Raw genomic sequence first — 13581 nt, 5'->3', positions numbered from 1 at the left:
TTAGCCCATGAAATAGCTGGGACTACAGGTGCGCACCACCATACCAAGCTAATTTTTGTATTTTTTGTAGAGATGGGGTTTCACCATGTTGCAAAGGCTGTTCTCAAACTCCTGGACTGAAGCAATCTGCCCACCTTGGCACCCCAAAGTGTTGGGAGCACAAGCACAGTGCCTGGTGCCTTTTTATTTTTTATTTTTGCCAGAGTCTTGATCTGGCATTCAGATTGGAGTGCAGTTGTGTAGTCTTAGCTCACTGAAGTCTTGAACTTCTGGGTTCAAGCAATTCTCCACCTCAGTCTCCCAAGGAGCTGAGACTACAGGTGCAGCTACCATGGCTGGCTAATTTTTAAAATATTTTTTCTACAGAAATGGGATCTCACTTTGTTGCCCAGGCTGATCTTGAACTCCTGGTCTCAAGCAGTCCTCCTGGTTCAGCCACACAAAATGCTGAGATTACAGGCATAAGCCTGGCCTTGTTAATTTTTTAAAGAGAACATAGAGGTGTCTACGTTTTGGGGGGCTGTGGGAAGAAGATTGTAAAGTAACTATGCTGTAATGGCATTAGAGTTACAAGTGAGGCAGGAGGGCTTCAAGCACAGAGAACATGGCTAGAAAACTTAATCGCAAGGGAGGTGATGAAAATTGAGGCAATTTTATAAAGTACATCTGCCTGGAGATTAGATGCACTAGCCAAAGTGTTAAGGTGCTAGAGATATCAAACCAAATCAAATTTTGGACTCCCAGTCATAACATCCATGGTAATATTATTTCATTTTCTCAGTATTTGAGATAGCCTGAGCTCCTGAAGAATGTGTGTGTGTGTGTGTGTGTGTGTGTGTGTGTCAGAGAGAGTGAGAGAGAGAGAGAGAGAGAGAGAGAGAGAGAGAGAGAGAGAGAGACTTCTTTTCTTCTATGGAAGAAGTTTACTTCATGAAATTCCTGCAGGCTGTTTTTCACTATTTTCTACTTCCTTGCCTGGTAGGGCCCTCTAGTACTCATTCCATCACCAGAACAAGACTTGAAATGCTCCAGCTTTGGAATAAGCACCAGTTTTATCATTCGCCCACCATTTTCTTGATGCCTACAGTGTGTCAGACATAGGTTCTGGGCAAAATGCTGGGTATACAAAGATGGCTTCTCTGCTTCACTTTCCTCCTTTGAAAAAATGGTGTAATAATTGAGTATCCTTCATAGAACTGTTGTGAGTCTTAATGATTTAATAGGTTTAAACACTTGGAATAGAGCCTGCACATAGTTTAGTGTTGCTACTGTCATTAATATGAATAAGATATGGCCCTTTCTCTTAAGTCTAATACTGTGGGACTTTAGGCAAGTCTCATAGGCTCTCTATGTACTTTGCAGAGTTTGTATTTTAAAAGATAACAACTCTGCCATAGTTGATACAATAACCAGCAAAAAGTAGAGACTCAATATATGTTCCTTCTTTTCTTCTGTCCCAGGAACACTGTAACATCAAATCTGTCACATTAATTCACTTACCTCTAGAGTGAGGTTTAATGAAGTCTTGTTCTATCATTAACTACAATGTTCCAGTTTAGAACCTTGATTTGGCTAACATCTTTCTAAACCCATAGGCAGCCTTCCCTCTCCATCTCTAGCACCCCACCCCCCCCAAACAAGTTTATTCATTCTTTGTGATCCCTCAAATACTGTAAGTTCCTTTGAGAGTAAGAACCACAACATTCATTTATACATCACCTACAACATTCATTTATACATTGCCTATAACACTCAGTGTAAAACTGAACACAAATTAGGGACTCCATAAATGTTTGTGAAACTAAACAACTGATGATCAAAAATCTTTCATTATATGTCTTTTAGAAATTATGCAGTATAACTGAAAATATTTCCAGTATCTTCCAATCTAGCAACATGCTTTTTTCCTGTCTCCTTCAACCCTCTTGAGCTAAATTTCTTTGGCTTTAAACTTAGAAATTTTTCTTTTCTGAATAGGAGGTTAAAATGGACAGGTTTAAAAAATCTTTATGCCTTGTGTCTTTTCCTTACAACAACAGCACAGATGAAAACAACTAATCCTTTCCCAGACATTCAGAAAGTAAGAAGGGGGACTCAGTTTCAGCTGGTAATAAATTCTGGTGTTTAATAATAACTCAGATAACACCCCAAATAAACATGGAGAGTCACACTGAATATGTCTTCTCACTTTCTCTCTCTTTTCCTCTCCCCATTTATTTGACATTTCTGCTCTGAATTGCTATGTGAATGCTTTCAGACATTCTGAATCAAAAGACATACTGATACACCAACAGGGTGCATACATGCCTTCATTTATTATTAACCCATTCATTTATTTGTTCACGTAAACATTTATGAGCACTTGGGGCTAGACTATGTGTTATTTTCAAAGAGATAAAGATGAGCAAGATACAGCCTCTGCTTTTGTGTAACAGTTAGACATGAAAATGGACAACTATAAAGTCAGCAGAATATGAATAGATATACTTAGAAGAGCGGTAAGGTCTACTGAGAATAGGGCTATGAACTGTCCCTAGGGACGGATACAGGAATTACTTTACATGGTGCAGTATTGAAGACAATGTATAAATTTATCTGGTAAGGGTAGAAAAGAGAAAATTCATTCCAAAGAGAGGAAATATCATGTGTAAAGTCACCAATAATAAAAATGCATAAACTATTTAAGGACCTAGATGTACCCAAACAGGTATAAATTAGCAAGTGGTAGGAAATGAGATTGGAAGGGTTGGCAGGAGCCAGATTACTGTACACAATGAAGAGTTTTGGGTTATATACTTTAGGCCAGTATTCCTAACCTTTTGGCAGCAAGGACCAGTTTGGTGGAATACAGTTTTTCCACAAACAAGGGAGAGGATGGATATGGGATAAAACTGTTCCACCTCAGATCTTCAGGCATTAGATTATCATAAGAAGTGTATAACCTAGATCCCTTGTATGCACAGTTCACAATAGGGTTTGTGCTCCTATGAGAATCTAATGCTTGTAGCTGATCTGACCAGGGGCGGAGCTCCGGTGGTAATGCTTCCTTGCCCACGGCTCACCTCCTGCTGTGCAGCCTGGTTCTTAACAGGCCACAGACCAGTACCATGTTGGTGACAGCATGGAGGAGGACTTGGGAAGGAAAACAGAACTAGGGAGGCAGAGAGACCAGTTGAGAGACTATGTTACTAGTCCTGGTAAAATATAATAATAAGGGCCTGAAATAGACTGGTGGCAGTGGGGATAAAGAATGAAAGAAATTGAAAAGGCAATTAGGCAGTAGAACAGAGGTGATGTGGTAACTCATTGAATATGGAGGCAGTAGGAAGAAGGAGATGGAGTAATCAAGGACAAGTAAGTTTTTTGGGTACAGAGTGGTGCTGTTCCCAGAGCAGGGGACACAGGAGGAATGGGGGATCACAGAGAGAGAATGATTTCTGCAAACATGGTGAGTATGAAGTTCTTAAGACCCAGCCAGGTGGAGATGTGCAGTCAGCAGTTTGAAATGTGGATCTCAATACAGGAAAGGAGGTGAGTATATATTTTGGAGCAATTAGTATGTTAAGAGTAGCTACCTAAATCCTGGACATTCAATACATGCAGAAATATAAAAAAGGACGATGGAACAGTGGGAAAGAACAACATTGAAGGGGTCAGTAAAGAAGAAATTATCTAGAAGAAATAGTATCACAGAAGCCAAGGGTGGGGTAGGGGTGGTGTGGTGTTACTTGTGGCTATCATTATTACTGGTGGTGTTTACCTTTGTTGAGGATCTGATTGACAAGGTTATATTTGTACAGAGAAAATAAATCCAAATCATGGAATATTTCAATGTAACACATGCTGAATCTTAAATTGGCTACCAAACTCTCATTGGGACCACTATACAGGTAATGTAGTCAGTACAGGTAGAGTGCTGAGTTTAGTTCTGGGTCCTTTGCATTAGAGGGGAAAATTCAAATAGAAGTACATTTATTGGGAGACATCCTAGAAGATACAAGATCTAACAGAGGCAGCAATTAAAGAAACTAGCCATGCTTACCCTAGTGAAGAGAATATTCTAGAGGAGGTGATCACTGCATTCAAATATCTGAAAGGCTAACATATGGAAGGGAAATTCATCTTCTCTGTGTTGTTCTAGAAAACAGACCTAGAAACAATTAGAATCTGACTTAATGGAATACAAAGAACTGCCTAGCAAGAGGAATTGCGCATTAATGTAACTGGCCTCATTTTACTAGAAATAGTGAACTCCCTATCCTGGAGGTATTTAAGCAAAGCGTATATGGCAAAATATCAGGAGTACAGTACAGAAGGCTTCTGCACTGACTAGGAGGTTAAAATAGATCTTCAAGGCCACTTTAAAGGTTTTTTGTTTTTTTTTTTAATTTCATGTGGAGCTGTGTAGTAACAAATGAGGCTATAGATTTTTTTTTTTTTTTTTAGAGTTAACGTTCTCAATTCCTTTCACCACAGTATGGGTTTCTCTACCTGTTATTGGTCCAGTTTATTTCTTTATTGTTATAATATTCATTAACTTACGTTTATCAAGCACCTGTTCTACCAATAAAAGGTAGCACTGGTCCTAAAGAAATTTGAAAGAAAGATTAGTATCAGAAAATCAAGCAATAGGCATCTGATTCTACTTTTCAGCCTTTGGATATTAGTTTTTTGGGGTCTCTGGGTCTTGAGTGCAGAAACTCTGAGTTAAAGGGTGTAGGTATATGTTGGGTTCTGATAAGTATATGGAAATCATTGAGGCAGGGAAGGATATATCTTGGCTGGAGGTAGGAATTTGGAAACAGAGTGGGGGACACTGAAAATGCTATGTCAAAAAAGATTTTAAAAGTGAGTGAAGGATGAAAGAGGGAGGCTATGATAAGCAGAGGAGCACTTTCTTTAAAAAGTCCAAGTATCTCTCAGTGACTCACTTTCATTTTTTATTTAGGATTAATTTTACTTTTTGCTTTTTCTTCCTGACTCAAGGCTGCTATGTCACCAAAAATGAGTATTACATGTGCTGTGGTTTACATATGGTTTGTCTGTCCCTACAAAAACTCATGTTGAAATTTGTTCCCCAGTATGGCAGTGTTTGGTGGTAGGAACTAATGGGAGATGTTTGGGTCATAGGACACTGTCCTTGCTCGGGGCTTGGTGTCATTCTTGCAGTAGTGAGTTCTTTTTCTGGCAAGACTGGATTAGTTCTTGAGGAAATTAATTAGTTCCCATAAGAATGGATTTTTATAAAGTCAGGACACTACTCAGGGTTTGTCTCTTCTCATGTGTCTTCTTCCCCTTTGACTTTATACACTGTTGAGTTCCAATTAGGGAAAAGGATTCAGGGGTGGTGGGAGAAGAAGAAAGCAGAAAGAGAGACCAGATAAACTATAAGCCTGCTTTTCTTCATGGTCAAGGACACATAGCCCTCCTGTCCAAATGACTCACAATTTTCCTGTGCTCAATTATCACCAGACCTTCAACTGACACAAAAAATACAAGTTAGCTAGCTCACCGCAACCTTGGCATTATCAGTACTACACAAAGCCCTTTTCAGCTCACAGCACAGCACCAGTCTATAAAATCCCCAGCAAGCCTTTGTCTATTTGCAGTCAGTTCCTCTCATGCTGATCTGCCCATTGCTTTCTTGCAAAGTATTTTTATACTTTTTCTAATAAATCTGCCTTCTTTTACTCAGAGCTGCCTTAGTAAATTCTTCTTACCACTGTGCCAATGGCCTTGAATAGTCGCTGCTCACCCACAACATACACCACGTTATGATGCAGCATGAAAGCCCTCTCCAGAAGCTAAGACCCTTGAACTTCCCAGCCAGAAGAACTGTGAGCTAAGTAAACATTTTCTCTTTATAAATAACCAGTCTTAGATATTCTGTTGCTACACAAAACAGACCAAGACAACCTACAAATTCTGTGTTGCAAAAAATGTTGTTAAGTTAAAGGCACACTCTGCTACTGATTTTCTGTTTTGTGACAGGTGAAAACAGTTAATACAATATTTTTGTGTGTATAAATCAGAAATACAGTTAATATGTTTGTACCCCTACATGTTCTAGGTGCTTTGCATGTTACCTCATTTAATTCTAACAATACTATAAGGTTGGGAGTATTCTCTTTATTTAAAGAGAAGAGGACACAGACACACATTAAATTACTTGCATTTAGTGGGAATGTAGCTCTGGCCAATGCCAAATCTAGTCTACTTTCCTTTCTACCACATAGCCTATCTTCAATGTCCACATTTTAATGCAGATGCAGACATGTGAAGTGGCAGCATGAGTTTCGCAGCAGAATTCCTTTCCTATCAGGAGATGAGTGGCTTATGTAATGATTACCAAAATATGAGGCATTATCTGGCTGAAGAAACTAATCAGCCTGGGAAAAGGCAGCATTGAGATGGAAATGTACTCCAGACTGTCAGCCCATGTGACACAGAAAACAGTAGTCAGTATTTCCCAGCAGAGACCTTAGGAATCTATTCTGCAGAACAGAAAAGATTTGTATGTTTCTTGGCTAGTGGGGCATGAGAACCTGGGAAGATTTAGAGGAAGGAAATGAAGTCACAGGCAGCACCAGTACAGGTATCCCAATTCACTGAACAGTGGCTACCAGGTTCTGTGGGAGAATTCTCCTAACCTGGGTTGGAGGAGAAGACCCCAAATATGTTTTTCACATGGTAATATACCTTTACCAGACCCCAATAACTCTTCTCTAACAAGAGCTGCCACTGAATAATAATGAGAATCAAATTCCCGAGTATCTGCTCAGCACATGGCTATCATTTGCACAGGTCAGTACTGATGAACTGAAAGGGAAGTTTTAGGAAAAAGTTGTTACTGTTCTGGGATAAATGGCAGTGAGTAGCACATAAAAGAAAATGAATTACTTTCTGGGCCACCATGCAGTGTCAGTGCTTTTCTTCTGGAGAATGAACACTCTGTAAACTGATCCGTGTTACTGGGATTTCGTGGATGAAAGGCAATTACATGCATTTAACATTCCAGAAACTACTAAGCACTTTTTCTTTCTTTATTTCATGTGAGTGTATTGACAATCTTGGTACCCACCTATTACAATTATCCTATTTTACAGCTTAGAGCAACATGTTTCAGAAAAGCTGACACTTGTAATGTCAAATAGCCAACAAGTGGTGAATCCACACTATGAGATCCCAGGTTTTTCACTTGTAAGCAAGAATAAGTAGATGTAATTATTTCTTTGATCAAAATAAGTTACAATCATGATAGTGTGAAAGGAAAATATCTTGGACCCCCCCAAATCACTAAACTGTCAAAAAAATTTCAGCTAGAAACTGCTGAAGGCAAACCTGCCTCCCATTCTGTTCAATGTCATCCCTCTGCTTACTGAGATAAACGCCTGTCTGAACTCCTCCTTTGGAAAGCCTAATCAGAAACTCAAAAAAATGCAACTGTTTGTCTCTCAACTACCTGTTACCTGGAAGACACCGCTCCACCTTGAGTTGCCCCACTTTTTCTTCAAGTTGTTCCGCCTTTCCAGACCAAACCAATGTTCATTTTACATATGTTGATTGATGTCTCATATCTCCCTAAAATGTAAGTAAAAAACGTATAAAACCAAGCTGTGCTCTGACCACCTTGGCCACATGTTGTCAGGACCTCATGAGGCTGTTTCACAAGTGTGCATCCTCAAACTTGGCAAGATAAAGTTTTTAAATTTTTTTGACTAAAACAGTTATTGCAACAGAGGCTATTTTTGGTTTTTTATGGAACAATGTAGTTTAGACACTTAGAAATGTACTAGTTTAAAAAAAATTAAGTGCACTCTAAAAGCATCATGTGGTCTAGCCTCATAATAATTCTTCCTTTTTGGAAACCCAGGATAAAGTGGGCTCTGCCCAGAGCTTAGAGATCCAGTTAAAAAAAAAGAAAAAGATGCTCCCTATCTAAGTAAAATTGGTCTCTGTATACAATCTAACAATAGTTGCATTTTGAATTTAGTAAGGTTATCATAACTTCTAATCCTGTGACTTTAGGCAGTCTAGTCAACAGGCAGTAAGGAGGTTTGTTTTGGGAAATGACTGCTATCACCTGGTTTCAAAGCTAAACTATTAACTACGTCCTCCCAAAGTTAGTTCGGCATATGCCCAGGAATAAGCAAGGACAGCTTGGAGGTTAAAAGCAAGATGAGGCTGGCGTGATGGCTCACAGCTGTATTCCTAGCACTTGGGGAGGCCATGGCAGGAGGATCACAAGGTCAAGAAGTCACGACCATCCTGGCTAACATGGTGAAACCCTATCACTAATAAAAATACAAAAATTAGCTAGGTATGTTGGCACATGCCTATAGTCCCAGCTCCTCAGAAGGCTCAGGCAGGAGAATCACTTGAACCTGGGAGGCGGAGGTTGCAGTGAGCTAAGATCATGCCACTGCACTCCAGCCTGGTGACAGAGTGAGACTCCATCTCAAAAAAAAAGAAAAAAAAGCAAGATGAAGTCAGTTAGGTCAGATTTTTTTCACTATTATAGTTATTATTTTGCAATGGTGATTTCATAACTTTAAGTGATGATTATCACAGTTTTCATAAATAATATAGGTAAACAATTAAAATATTAGGTAAATGCAATGGGATAAATACTTGTAGACAAACTTGTCATTATTTAGAATATAAAGTTAAACTAAATAATAATACTTTATTATTTGGCTATTTTCTTTATTATACTAGAAGTTCTAGGGTACATGTGTACAATGTACAGGTTTGTTACATAGGTATACATGTGCCATGTTGGTTTGATGCACCCATCAACTCGTCATTTACATTAGGTATTTCTCCTAACACTATCCCTCCCCGCTCCTCACCCCCCAACAGGATCCAGTGTGTGATGTTCCCCTCACTGCATCCATGTGTTCTCATTGTTCAACTCCCACTTATGAGTGAGAACATGCGGTGTTTGGTTTTCTGTACTTGTGATATTTTGCTGAGAATGATAGTTTCCAGCTTCATCTGTGTCCCTGTAAAGGACATGAACTCATCCTTTCTTATGACTGCATAGTATTCCATGGTGTATATTGCCACATTTTCTTTATCCAGCCTATTATTGATTGGCATTTGGGTTGGTTCCAAGTCTTTGCTATTGTGAATAGTGCTGCAATAAACATACCTGTGCATGTGTCTTTATAGTAGCATGATTTATAATTCTTTGGGTATATACCCAGTAATGGGATTGCCGGTCAAATGGTATTTCTAGTTCTAGATCCGTGAGGAATTGCCACACTGTCTTCCACAATGGTTGAACTAATTTACACTCCCACCAACAGTGTAAAAGCATTCCTGTTCTACACGTCCTCTCCAGCATCTGTTGTTTCCCAACTTTTTAATGATCACCATTCTAACTGGTGTGAGATGGAATCTCATTGTAGTTTTGATTTGTATTTCTCTGATGACCAGTGATGATGACCATTTTATTCATATGTGTGTTGGCTGCATAGATGTCTTCTTTTGAGAAATGTCTGTTCATATGCTTTGCCCACTTTTTGATGGGATTTTTTTTTCTTGTAAATTTGTTTAAGTTCTTTGTAGATTCTGGATATTAGCCCTTTGTCAGATGAATAGATTACAAAAAATGTCCCCCATTCTGTAGGTTCCCTATTCATCCAAATGATAGTTTCTTTCCTGTGCAGAAGCACTCTAGTGTAATTAGATGCCATTTGTCTATTCTGGCTTTTGTTGCCATTGCTTTTGGTATTTTAGTCATGAAGACTTTGCCCATGCCTATGTCCTGAATGGTATTTCACAGGTTTTCTTCAAGGGTTTTTGTGGATTTAGGTCTTACTATAATTAAGTCTTTAATCCATCTTGAGTTAATTTTTGTATAAGGTATATGGAAGGGATGCAGTTTCAGCTTTCTACATATGGCTAGCCAGTTTTTACAGTACCATTTATTAAATAGGTAATCCTTTCCCCATTTCTTGTTTTTGTCAGGTTTGTCAAAGATCAGATGGTTGTAGATGAGTGGTCTTTTTTCTGAGGCCTCTGTTCTGTTCCATTGGTCTATATCTCTGTTTCGGTACGAGTACCATGCTGTTTTGGTTACTGTAGCCTTGTAGTATAGCTTGAAGTCAGGTAGCATGATGCCTCCAGCTTCGTTCCTTTTTCTTAGGATTGTCTTGTCAATGAGGGCTCTTTTTTGGTTCCATATAAAATGTAAAGTAGTTTTTTCCAAATCTGTGAAGAAAGTCAGTGGTAGCTTGATGGGGATAGCATTGAATCTGTAAATTACCTTGGGCAGTATGGCCATTTTCACAATATTGAGTCTTCCTATCCATGAGCATGGAATGTTCTTCCATTTGTTTGTGTCCCCTTTTATTTCCTTGAGCAGTGATTTGTAGTTCTCTTTGAAGAGGTCCTTCACATCCCTTGTAAGTTGGATTCCTACGTATTTTATTCTCTTTGTAGCATTGTGAATGTGAGTTCACTCATGATTTGGCTCTCTGTTGTCTGTTATTAATGTATAGAAATGCTTGTGATTTTTGCACATTGATTTGTATCCTGAGACTTTGCTGTAGTTGCTTATCAGCTTAAGGAGATTTTGGGAGGAGACAATAGGGTTTTCTAAATATACAATCATGTCATCTGCAAACAGAGACATTTGACTTCCTCTTTTCCTGACTGAATATCCTTTATTTCTTTCTCCTGCCTGATTGTCCTGGCCAGAACTTGCAATACTATGTTGAATAGGAGTGATGAGAGAGGACATCCTTGTCTTGTGCCCATTTTCAGAGGGAATGCTTCCATTTTTGTCCATTCAGTTTGATATTGGCTGTGGGTTTGTCGTAAATAGCTCTCATTACTTTGAGATACGTTCCATCAATATCTAGTTTATTGAGAATTTTTAGCATGACAGGCTGTTGAATTTTGTCAAAGACCTTTTCTGCATCTATTGAGATAATCATGTGGTTTTTGGTTTTGGTTCTGTTTATGTGATGGATTACGTTTATTGATTCACGTATGTTGAATCAGCCTTGCATCCCAGGGATGAAGTCGACTTGATTGTGGTGGATAAGTTTTTTGATATGCTGCTGGATTCGGTTTGCCAGTATTTTATTGAGGATTTTTGCATCGATGTTCATCAGGGATATTGTCTAAAATGCTCTTTTTTTGTTGTGTCTCTGCCAGGCCATCATGATGATTCTGTCCTCATAAAATGAGTTAGGGAGGATTCCCTCTTTTTCTGTTGATTGGAATAGTTTCATAAGAAATGGAACTAGCTCCTCTTTGTATATCTCGTAGAATTCAGCTGTGAATCCATGTAATCCTGGACTTTTCCTGGTTGGTAGGCTATTAATTATTGCCTCAATTTCAGAACCTGTTATTGGTCCATTTAGAGATTTAGCTTCTTCCTGGCTTAGTGTTGGGAGGTGTATGTGTTCAGGAATATATCCATTTCTTGTACATTTTTTGGTTTATTTGTATAGAGGTGTTTATAGTGTTCTCTGATGGCAGTTTGCATTTTTGTGGGATCAGTGGTGATATCCCCTTTATCAGTTTTATTGTGTCTATTTGATTCTTTTCTCTTTTCTTCTTCATTAGTCTTGCTAGCGGTCTATTTTGTTGATCTTTTCAAAACACCAGCTCCTGGATTCACTGATTCTTTTGAAGGGTTTTTTTGTCTCTGCCTCCTTCAGTTCTGCTCTGATCTTACTTATTTTTTGTCTTCTGCTAGCTTTTGAATTTGTTTGCTCTTGCCTCTCTAGTTCTTTTAATTGAGATGTTAGAGTGGTGATTTTAGATCTTTCCTGCTTTCTCTTGTGGGCATTAGTGCTATATATTTTCCTCCACACCCTGCTTTAAATGTGTCCCAGAGATTCTGATACATTGTGTCTTTGTTGTCTTCCATTTCAAAGAACATATTTACTTCTGACTTAATTTTGTTATTTACTCAGTAGTCATTCAGGAACAGATTGTGCAGTTTCCATGTATGTGTGCAGTTTTGAGTGAGTTTCTTAATCCTGAGTTCTCATTTGATTACACTGTGGTCTGAGAGACAGTTTGTTGTGATTTCTGTTCTTTTACATTTGCTGAGGAATGTTTTACTTCCTATCATGTGGTCAATTTTAAAATAAGTGGGATGTGGTGCTGAGAAGAATGCATATTCTGTTGATTTGTGGTGGAGAGTTCTGTAGATGTCTGTTTGGTGTGCTTGGTCCAGAGCTAAGTTCAAATCCTGAATATCCTTGTTAATTTTCCATTTTCTGATAAAAATAGATCGTAGAAAAGCATTCTTTCTTAAAAAATGTGTCATTTATAAAGGGTGAACCATTTTTATCTAATTCAAAGCTTATTTAAAGGTTCTGTATAAAACAAGGTAAAAAGAAGCAGGACATCAGAGAAATGTAAATAAAGTTATAGAAATAAAAAGATTTTTTTTTGTTGGTAAGAAAGCTTAAAGTGAAATAATTTTATATGAGAAAGAATCATGTGTGGTAAATTCAGAGCTAAAATAAAATGACTGATTTTTTTAAGAAAGCAGCATGTTCAGGACAAACCAGAAAGTCTAAGCTTATTATGAATGGTCTATGTAAGTTAAAATAGAGGGATATCTATATATCTATATATATTATATATATATTATATATTTTTTTACATAGGTTTTTAAATTGGCTTTGATGGAACTTTCTTCCATAGAAGGAATTTCAGATAAGACTTTTTAAACCTGAGCCCAGCCATAGATTCAAGGAGAAACTCTTGAATATATCAAGAGTATATATCAACAAATATATCCTTGAATTTCAACCAAATTTAAACGAAATTTAACTTGTATTGCATCTCTCCATTTTCAGTTTTCTTTCCCCTTTTAAAGGGCATTAAATGGTATTGCTCTCTCTCAACTTATTTTTAGCTCATATAAGTTTTTGTTTTCATTTTTGTTTTTGTGTTTGTTTTTGGAGTTCTGTTGTAATGGCCTGATGCTAAGAATGTTTCTTGAAGGTCTAAAGAAAATGTTTTCTTCCAAAATATTATTCTTTGCAGTGCAAAATGTCTTTTCTTCTAACTTTTGGTAACTGGCCTAACAGATTTACATTTTATCGAAACAATTCCTATGTCATTATTATTAAGGTTTAGTTTGCTTAGGAAAAAAAGAGATTTTTTAAATCAAAGGTTCTTACTTTTGTGTATCTCTCTGTATTGCTTTTAAAGTACTTGTGACATTGAGTTTTAGTGCTTTGACTCCTAGGTCTAAAATGGACACCAAGTCCTACTAAATGTTAAACACTGACAGTAATTAAAGCCCCATCTTCAGGCCACATAGAAGATGCCAATGAAAATAAACTGCATTCCTAAGACACAATGCCAGATATTAAAGCTATTTCGACTCAAGACCCAGGGACTATTGCAAAAGAGGTTGATGCATGATGCGTGAAATTGTAGGAGTCAATTTTGTACGGTAAAATAAGTTCAGTTTCCCTATAAATTAATCATTAATGTTAAAGTCACACTGATGCAAGACCAGCATATGGGCTACTGTGTCAAATTAAACAAGATTATCTTGAAGCATTAACCAACTCCTTAATAAGCATTATGAAGGTT

The sequence above is a fragment of the Trachypithecus francoisi genome, unplaced genomic scaffold (assembly GCF_009764315.1).
Source record: "Trachypithecus francoisi isolate TF-2019V2 unplaced genomic scaffold, Tfra_2.0 Lachesis_group6, whole genome shotgun sequence".
Taxonomy (NCBI): Eukaryota; Metazoa; Chordata; class Mammalia; order Primates; family Cercopithecidae; genus Trachypithecus; species Trachypithecus francoisi.
The sequence above is the reverse complement of the archived record's forward strand: the minus strand, read 5'-3'. Positions refer to the sequence as shown.